Source organism: Salvelinus sp. IW2-2015, unplaced genomic scaffold (genome assembly GCF_002910315.2).
Source record: "Salvelinus sp. IW2-2015 unplaced genomic scaffold, ASM291031v2 Un_scaffold4958, whole genome shotgun sequence".
NCBI classification, from domain to species: Eukaryota; Metazoa; Chordata; class Actinopteri; order Salmoniformes; family Salmonidae; genus Salvelinus; species Salvelinus sp. IW2-2015.
Window position 1 is genome coordinate 48,518 of NW_019946227.1, and position 10,570 is coordinate 59,087.

General features: G+C 41.2%; 1 long non-coding RNA gene across 2 annotated transcripts in view; it reads right to left on the bottom strand.

Moving 5' to 3' along the window:
• The window catches only part of LOC112077834 (uncharacterized), a 9,382-nt gene extending 3,256 nt beyond the window's left edge, over positions 1–6,126 (bottom strand). Inside the window, exons 1-3 of one of the 2 annotated variants that reach the window (XR_011478320.1) lie at positions 6,074–6,126; positions 5,839–5,890; positions 4,847–4,887 (exon numbers count right to left, since the gene is read on the bottom strand). This is a non-coding gene — a long non-coding RNA (uncharacterized lncRNA). The remainder of the gene's footprint in view (positions 1–4,846; positions 4,888–5,838; positions 5,891–6,073) is intronic. The other variant, XR_011478321.1, reaches the window with a different exon arrangement.
• Between the last annotated feature and the right edge of the window lie 4,444 nt (positions 6,127–10,570).

Genomic DNA, 10,570 nt, shown 5'->3' on the forward strand with positions numbered 1-10,570 from the left:
CACTACCCGTTAAAAGTTTGGTCACGTAGAAATGTCCTGTTTTTGAAAGAAAAGCACCTAATCTATTAGATAACATGAAATTGATCAGAAATATAGTGTAGACATTGTAATGTTTTGTAAATTATATTTGTAGCTGGAAACAGCTGCTTGCTCACGCTTCCTGACCTGTTTTTCCTTTGTTTTTGTATTGTTTAGTTTGGTCAGGCGTGAGTTGGGTGGCATCTATGTTATGTGTTTCTATGTTGGGTTCATGTTCATTTAGCCTGATATGTTCTCAATCAGGGCAGGTGGTTTTTTACGTTTTCCTCTGATTGAGAACCATATTTAGGTAGGCTGTTCACACTGTTGTTTGAGGTGATTGTCTTCCGTGTCAGTGTTGGTACCACATGGACGTTTCGTTTGTCTAGTCTGTTCCTGTTCGTGCGTTTCTCGTTTATGTAAGTTCTCATGTTTCAGCGTCGGTCTACGTCGTTTTGTTATTTTGTAATTTATTCAAGTTACTTCGTGTTTCGTCTTGTTTAAAATAAATTCATCATGTATTCATCACCCGCTGCGTTTGGTCCGATCCCTCTTCAGACGAAGAGGAGAATCAGACGTTACAGCTGCTTCGTTATGGAATATGTACATAGGCGTACAGAGGCCCATTATCAGCAACCATCACTCCTGTGTTCCAATGGCACATTGTGTAGCTAATCCAAGTGTATCAATTAAAAGGGTAATTGATCATTAGAAAACCTTTTGCAATTATTAGCACAGCTAAAAACTGTTGTTCTGATTAAAGAAGCAATAAAACTGGCCTTCTTTAGACCAGTTGAGTATCTGGAGCATCAGCATTCATGGGTCGATTACAGGCTCAAAATGGTCGCGTCTATTCTTGTTCTGAGAAATGAAGGCTATTTCCATGCGAGAAATTGCCAAAAAACTGAAGATCTCATACAACGCTGTGTACTACTCCCTTCACAGAACAGCGCGAACTGGCTCTAATCAGAACAGAAAGAGGATTGGGAGCCCCCGGTACCACAACTGAGCAAGAGACAAGTACATTAGAGTTTTTGAGAAAGACACCTCACAAGTCCTCAACTCACAGCTTCATGTAAATAGTAAAATAGTACCCGCGTAGGCAGAGTTCCTCTGTCCAGTGTCTGTGTTCGTTTGCCCATCTTTAATCTTTTATTTTTATTGGCCAGTCTGAGATATGGCTTTTTTCTTTGCAACTCTGCCTAGAAGGCCATCATCCCAGAGTTGCCTCTTCACTGTGACATTGAGAGACTTGTGACTTGCGGGTACTATTTAATGAAGCTCCAGTTGAGGACTTGCTGCCAGAGAGACTAGGCGATCACAAACTTCTCCCCAACTCCCAGTGACCTCTGCTACCAGGCCCCAATAGGTTGCTAAGGAGCAGGACACCTGACAGTCCTTCTGCCTTGCTCAGGTCAGAGCCTCCTCAGTCTCTCTTCAAGTGGACAAGAGTTGATGGATGGCGTGGACAGAAGTGAGTGATGTTGCTATTGTTATAAGTTCTTCTTTTCTGATGGATCAAATACTTATGTCATGCAATAAATGCAAATTAATTACTTAAAAATCATACAAGTGATTTTCTGGATTTTTGTTTTAGATTCGTCTCTCACAGTTGAAGTGTACCTATGATAAAAAATTACAACCTCTACATGCTTTGTAAGTAGGAAAACCTGCAAAATCGGCAGTGTTCAAATACTTGTTCTCCCCACTGTATAACAAAGCGTTATTACTTTTGCTGTACTTACATCTTCATTTGCAGATAGCTGCACAGGACCTGCATCTCACAGAGACAAAGACACAAGTAAGAGGTTTTTTTTTTTTGGGGGGGTCAGAAGAAGTGAAAATAACAGGTTTGATGTCACTTCACACTTCTCCTCCTGACTCAAACCACCCTGGAGACTTACAGCTCTGTTCTACGCTTTCAAGATGCTCTGAATAAAAAATGTTAAGTTAGTATGGTTGCATTGAGTGATTAAGTGTTATTGTACTGAGGATCCCAAATTCACATCCCAGGTCAGGAAGACAGGGACAGAAGACTTCTGTTACAAACTCACCTGAGGGCAAAAATGTGGACGGTACATAGGCGATGAGAGAATAGACCCAGCATCCCTTGAATCCAACATGCCTGCACTGCTCCTCCCAACACAAATATCACCTACAACAGAAACAAAATGAAAATGAAATTAGAATATTGTTTGTACAATGCATGTGTGTAGTTGTGTTAGTAGTGTGTGCAGTGTTGATGTATTTTGTTTGGAACATACATTGTCTGTGATCATCCTGTCTGGCTGTAGGTCTGTACAACATAAAAGTATAAGAAGTTGTGGTAAGAACATCTCATCATGGACAATACAGAACTAAAGGTTGATACAATCTGCATCATATTCACAAGGGGAATTCTTACCTCTGAGAATTGGTTTTCTCTGAAAAACAAATTAGGCTAAATGAATGATATTGAATATAGCTACACTACACAAATCACCAAAAGGAGTTGAAAGATTAACCCATGTCAAAGGCACTTACATTAATATGAGAAAGGAAAATGTTTGCAAATATTGTTATGCAGAATCAGAAGTACTCACTGGTCCTCCTGAGAGACGACAGCTGTCAATCCCATCAAGAACACGCCCACTCCAGAAGACCATACCCACTGCTGCCTGCCATAATTGCACCGCTGTTTGGTGACATGATGACATCAGAGAGAGGTCATTAGCTCTTAATCCAAATGTAAATACTTCAATGGTAGACAGGTGTTAGAATACCACTTTATTATTAGTCTTGGTAAACGTTTCCGTTTTCATATATGTGAGAAAAGACAGCTAGTTAGCTAAACATTCTACATTTGAGTCTGTGAGGAAAATGTTTGTGCTTTTCTAATAACCAATTGACTGGGTTCATGCAAGTGACTGATTGATCGTGACTGGAGGAATCCTTACTATCAGTAGAAGCAATTTGGCAGTGCGCCAAGAACATTGTTTTGAAAACCGAAAGGGTGTCTCAGTTTCAAGGTCTCAGCTTGAAGAGAAGAAGCCTGTGAGTATTTGTTGGTTACATGCATGAACAAACGTTAATGATGAATTAATTATTGAATTATGAATAATGAATAAGCTAAATCTTGCAAATATAACTTGTCTCTTTAAGCAGCATATAAGACAACTAATGGGACTTCCCCGGCGGAGCTCCCCGGCGGAGCTCCCCGGCGGAGCTCCCGGCCGACGTGTACTATAGTACATTAAGTTTGTTGGAACCTCTCCAGCTTGCTGATAATAAATAATTATTAATTTCATATTGACTTCAGGTGTCCCTGATGGAAATTTCCACGACAAGTCATTTAGCAGAGGCTCTTATCCAGAGTGACATACATTAGTGCATTCATCTTAAGATAGCTTGGTGAGGGAACAACATATCACAATCACAACAAGTACATTTTCCATCAACAAAGTTGTTATCAGCAAAGTCAGTGCTAGCAGGAAAAGACAAGTGCATTTTTGCTGTGGGATTACTAAATAAGGATACTTACCCAAAACTATTTTTTTTATGTTTCAGCAAACAGCATTCTCACGTAGGTGTTCCTTTTGTCCAGGTGGGAAAAGGCAGTGTTGAGACCAATAGCGATTGCGTAATTTGTGGATATGTTGGGGCGGTATGTGAATTGTAGTGGGTCTAGGGTTTCTGGGATGATGGTGTTGATGTGATTCATGACCAGCCTTTGAAAGCACGTCATGGCTACAGATGTGAGTGCTATGGGCCAGTAGTCATTTAGGCAGGTTACCTTGGTGTTCTGGGGCACAGGGAATATGGCGGTCTGCTTGAAACATGTCGGTATTACAGAATTGGTTAGGGAGAGGTTGAACATGTCAGTGAAGACACTTGCCAGTTGGTCAGTACATGCTCTCAGTATGCATCCTGGTAATCCATCTGGCCCTGCAYCCTTGTGAATGTTGACCTGTTTAAAGGTCTTACTCACATCTGCTATGGAGAGCGTCATCTCACAGTCGTCCGAAACAGCTGATGATCTCATGCATGGTTCAGTGTTGCTTGCCTTGAAGCAAGCATAGAAGGAATTTAGCTCGTTTGGTAGGCTTTCGTCACTGGGCAGCTCACGGTTGGGTTTCCTTTGTAATACGTAATAGTTTGCAAGCCCTGCCACATCTGACGAGTGTCAGAGCCAGTGTAGTAGGATTTAATATTAGCCCTGTATTAATGCTTTGCCTGTTTGATGGTTCGTCTGAGGGCATAGCAGGATTTCTTATAAGCATCCGGAATAGCGTCCCACTCCTTAAAAGCGGCAGCTCTAGCTTTTTGCTCAGTGCGGATGGTGCCTGTAATCCATGGCTTCTGGTTGGAATATGTACGTACAGATGAAGTCGGTGACTGATGTGGTGTACTCCTCAATGCCATCGGATGAATCCCAAAACATTTTCCAGTCTGTGATAGCAAAACAGTCCTGTAGCTTAGCATGCGTGTCATCTGACCACTTCCGTTATGAGCGAGTCATTGGTAAGTCCTGCTTGAGAAGGTTGTAGTAGAACATCTCATCATGGACAATACAAGAACTAAAGGTGATACAATCTGCATTCATATTCACAAGGGGAATTCTTACCTCTGAGAATTGGTTTTCTCTGAAAAACAAATTAGGCTAAATGAATGATATTGAATATAGCTTACACTACACAATATCACCAAAAGGAGTTGAAAGATAACCCATGTCAAAGGCACTTACATTAATATGAGAAGGACATGTTGCATGTATTTGTTATGCAGAATCAGAAGTACTCACTCCTCCTGTAGACAGACAGCTGTCAATCCCATCAAGAACACACCCCACTCCAGAAAACATACCCACTGCTGTCTGCCATAATTGCACCGCTGTTTGGTGACATGATGACAGGCAGAAGGTCATTAGCTCTTAATCCAAATGTAAATACTTCAATGGTAGACAAGTGTTAGAATACACTTTATTATTGCTTGGTAAACGTTTCCGTTTTCATATGTGAGAAAAGACAGCTAGTTAGCTAAACATTCTACATTTGAGTCTGTGAAGGAAAATGTTATGTTTGTGCTTTTCAATAACCAATTCGACTGGGTTCATGCAATGACTGATGATCGTGACTGGAGGAATCCTTACTATCAGTATAAAGCAATTTGGCAGTGCGCCAAGAACATTGTTTTGAAAACCGAAAGGGTGGCTCAGTTTCAAGGTCTCAGCTGAGAGAAGAAGCCTCGTGAGGTATTGGTTGGTCACATGCATGAACCAAACGTTAATGATGAATTAATTATTAATAATGAATAAGCTAAATCTTGCCAATATAACTTTTCTCTTAAGCAGCATATAAGACAACTAATGGACTTCCCGGCGGAGCTCCCGACCACGTGTACTATAGTACATTAAGTTTGTTGAACTCTCCAGCTTGCTGATATAAAATAATAATTAATTTCATTAGTACTTCAGGTGTCCCTGATGGAAATTTCCACGACAAGTCATTAGCAGAGGCTCTTATCCAGAGTGACATACATTAGTGCATTCATCTTAAGATAGCTAGTGAGGCAACAACATATCACAATACACAACAGTACATTTTCCATCAACAAAGTATTATCAGCAAAGTCAGTGCTAGCAGGAAAAGACAAGTGCATTTTTGCTGTGGGATTACTAAATAAGGATACTTACCCAAAACTATTTTTGACTGTTTGAATTCACAACGCTGTCTGTGGAGCTTTGACCTCCTGTGCACATGCAAGATAGAGACGAGTTTGTAACAGTTTAACAACATCATCACTAGTAACACCAATAAACATAAAATCGTGTGGCCTACTCACTTTCAGTTGGACTCTTTTGGTGGTCAGTTGTCAAAGTAAGACTAACATCCATCTAGTGCAAAGCAAAGTCATTGGATCCGGTTATACAATAAGATCTTAATGGGATGATTTAATCAATCCAATATCAACCTTTTCTAGTAATTAGGCACATTTGTGATGAAAAAATAATACAAAGACCTGGGTAAGACAAAATATGTCTTTTTTTCTCAGTTGTACTAACTAAAGATGACAACACACCTGATGTAGGATTCACTGCTGTGCTGGGGGCCAAAGAGAGGTCAAACCTGGTGAGAGGAGATGAAGAAGAGAATGTACATTTGTTTCATATCAAATAACAGCCCCGTCAATGTGAATGGAGCGTGCTTGTTGTCTTGCATCACACTGCCAGGTCTCTGACCTAATCCTATAGGCTGTTCATCATTGTCGGTGATCAGGCCTCACACCATTCTGTCGTCGGCAAACTTAATGATTTGGTGTTGGAAGACCGCAATGACCACGCAGTTGTGGGTGAAACAGTAGTACACGAGGGTCTCAACACGCACCTTTGACAGGCCCCTGTGTTGAGGATCAATGAGGCAGATTTTGTTGTTGCCTACCCTTACAACCTGGGGGCGGCCCATCAGGAAGTCCAGGATCCAGTTGCAGAGGGAGGATTTTAGGCCCTGGGTACTTAGTTTAGTGATGAGCTTGAAGGGGAACTATGGTGTTGAACGCTGAGCTTTTAGGGCCCCCTGGAGGTCAGGGCCCATGGGCAGTAATTTGGCCATTACTACAAGGCTTAGATAGCTGGCGAGACTAACTGGGCCTAGCAATCTATAAAATCTTAGCTGACATGGGATAATTGAGTGACTGTCAGTGACTGACATAACAAGAGBAAAACTGCTGATGCAGAACCACATTTCGAAACTGCACCTTGTTTATTCTACTATCCTATGTTTTTTTCTGGAGGGGCCTCTAGTGGCTGCTTACTGTATGTCGCTTATAAATAGAAACGGCACTGCAGTAGATGTATTAGATGATACTTATTTACAGGAACATGATGTGTGATAAATAAAGGACATCCTGAAAGAAACAATATTTCTGTGAGACATACAGAGAGCCAGTGGTGTAGTTTCAGTGTGTCTGCAGAAGACTGTACAACCCATCCGGCTGGGCTGAGGTTGCTGGTCTGTCGGGGATTGAGCTGTATACGTGGTACGTATCAGACTAGAAAAAAGAAACATACAGTTTAACTTCAGTCCTTTAATTCTACAGTAATGTAAATGTAATGTAACATCAATCTGAAACTGAGAGCCGTTCACAATCATCAAACACAGTGGGTGACTCTGAACTTACATTGTCGTTTTCAGAGGACTTTCCATTTTCTTCAAAAGGACCTGTACAGCAGAGGGTGAGTGAGTGAGTGAGTGAGTGAGTGTGTGTGTGTGTGTGTGTGTGTGTGTGTGTGGGTGTGGTTCTGCGCGTCACTTTGCTGTACTTAATTTCCCTTCACACTTCTCCTCCTGACTCAAACCATCCTGTAGACGTACAGCTCTATTCTCATGCTCTAACACATTATCTTATGTATAACTTATATACATTCATGCTTACTGATATGACTACCTCAGACCAACATACACGCCTAAACAACTTTGAGTCCTATAAAAAGCCCTACATGTTATGAATCATTGGGATTGAGTTAAATAGACAAACCTAATGGTATAGATGTGGATGGTACAGAAGTGATCAGGCTGTAGACCCCTGCATTCTCTGAATCAGCCTGGAGGAAAGAGAGAAAGATCCTTATTATCCCTCAGACTGTCTGTCTGTCCGTCCGAACACCAGTATGTATCTATATCCAAGGTAATTATTTTTGCTGTACTTACATCTTCATTAGCAGATTGCTGCACAGGACCTGCATCTCACAGAGAGAGACAACGACACAAGTAAGAGGTTTTGGGGGGGGGTCAGAAGAAATGAATATAACAGGTCTTGATGTCACATCACACTTCTCCTCCTGACTCAAACCACCCTGGAGACTTGCAGCTCTGTTCTCACGCTTTCAAGATGCTCTGACTAAAAAATGTAAGTTAATATGGTTGGCATTGAGTGATTAAGTGTTATTGTACTGAGGGTCCCAAATTCACATCCCAGGTCAGGAAGACAGGGACAGAAGACATTCTGTTACAAACTCACCTGAGGGCAAAAATGTGGACGGTACATAGGCGATGAGAGAATAGAACCCAGCATCCCTTGAATCCAACATGCCTGCACTGCTCACAGCTCCCATCACCAAATCATCTACAACAGAAACAAAATTAAAATGAAATTAGAATATGTGTTGTACATGCATGTGTGTAGTTGTGTTAGTAGTGTGTACAGTGCTTGATGTATTTTGTTTGGAACATACATTGGCTGTGATCATCCTGTCTGGCTGTAGGTCTGTACAACATAAAAGTATAAGAGTATCAAGAAGGTTGTGTAAGAACATCTCATCATGGACAATACAGAACTAAAGGTTGATACAATCTGCATCATATTCACAAGGGGAATTCTTACCTCTCGAGAATTGGTTTTCTTCTGAAAAAACAAATTAGGCTAAATGAAGATATTTGAATATAGCTTAACCTACACACAATATCACCAAAAGGAGTTGAAGAATAACCATGTCAAAGGCACTTACATAATATGAGAAGGACAACTGTTTGCAAGATGTTGTTATCAGAATCAGAGTACTCACGGTCCTCCTGCAGAGATAGACAGCTGTCAATCCCATCAAGAACACACCCACTCCAGAAAGCCATACCCACTGCTGCCTGCCATAATTGCACCGCTGTTTGGTTGGACATGAGACATCAGGAGAAGGTCATTAGCTCTTAATCCACAATGTAAATACTTCAATGGTAGAGAAGGTGTTAGAATACCACTTTATTATTAGTCGGTAAACGTTTCCGTTTTCATATATGTGAGAAAAGACAGCTAGTTAGCTAAACATTCTACATTTGATCTGTGAAGGAAAATGTTATGTTTGTGCTTCTTAATAACCAATTGACTGGGTTCATGCAAGTGACTGATTGACGTGACTGGAGGAATCCTTACTATCAGTATAAGCAATTTGGCAGTGCGCCAAAGAACATTGTTTTGAAAACCGAAAGGGTGTCTCAGTTTCAAGGTCTCAGCTTGAAGAAGAAGCCTCGTGAGGTATTGGTTGGTCACATGCATGAACCAAACGTTAATGATGAATTCATTTATGAATATGAATAAAGCTAAATCTTGCAAATATAACTTGTCTCTTTAAGCAGCATATAAGACAACTAATGGGACTTTCCCGCGGAGCTCCCGACCAACGTGTACTATAGTAAATAAGTTTGTTGGAACTCTCTCCAGCTTGCTGATTAATAAATAATATTAATTTCATATTGATTCAGTGTCCCTGATGGAAATTTCCACGACAAGTCATTAGCAGAGGCTCTATCCAGAGTGACAACATTAGTGCATTCATCTAAGATAGCGGTGAGGCAACAACATATCAAATCACAACAAGTACATTTACCATCAACAAAGTAGTTATCAGCAAAGTCAGTGCTAGCAGGAAAAGACAAGTGCATTTTTTGCTGTGGATTACTAAATAAGGATACTTACTCCTATGACTGTTTGAATTCACAACGCTGTCTATGGAGCTTTGACCTCGCTGTGCACATGCAAGATAGAACGGTTATGTTAACAGTTTAACACACACATCACAAACTTTAAACACCAATAAAACAAAATCGTGTGGCCATACTCACTTTCAGTTGGACTTCTTGGTGTGTCATTGTCAAAGTAAGACTACATACAGTCAATCTTGTCAAAGCAAAGTCATTGGATTGGTTATACAAATAAGGTCTTAATGGGATGATTTAATCAATCCAATACAACCTCTTTTCTAGTAATTAGGCACATTTGTGATGAAAAAATAATACAAACCTGGGTAAGACAAAATATGTTTTTTTTTGTTGTTTACTAACTAAAGATGACCAAACACTGCACCTGAATGTAGGATTCACTGCTGTGCTGGGGGCAAAGGAGAGGTCAAACCTGGTGAGAGGAGATGAAGAGAGATGTAAAACATTTGTTTCATATCAAATAACAGCCCCGTCAATGTGAATGGAGCTGTGCTGTTGTCTTGGCATCACACTGCCAGGTCTCTGACCTAATCCTCTAGGCTGTCTCAATTTGCGGTGATTCAGGCCTACCACCATTCTGTCGTCGGCAAACTTAATGATGTTGGGGTTGGAAAGCAGACCACCGCAGTTGTGGGTGAACAGGTAGTACAACGAGGGTCGCAACACGCACTTTTGACAGGCCCCTCGTGTTGAGGGATCAATGAGGCAGATTTTGTTGTTGCCTACCCTTACAACCTGGGGGCGGCCCATCAGGAAGACCAGGATCCAGTTGCAGAGGGATTGATTTTAGGCCCTGGGTACTTAGTTTAGTGATGAGCTGAAGGGGAACTATGGTGTTGAAACGCTGAGCTTAGTCAGCAAACATCATTCTCACGTAGGTGTTTCCTTTTGTCCAGGTGAAAAGGCAGTTGTGGAGACAATGCGAGAGTGCATTCATTGTGGATCTGTTGGATGGTGGGGTATGTGAATTGTAGTGCGGTCTAGGGTTCTGGGTTGATGGTTTGATGTAGCCATGGACCAGTCTTGACAAGCACGTCATGGCTCACCGATGTGACTGCTACGGGGCCAGTAGTCATTTATGCAGGTTA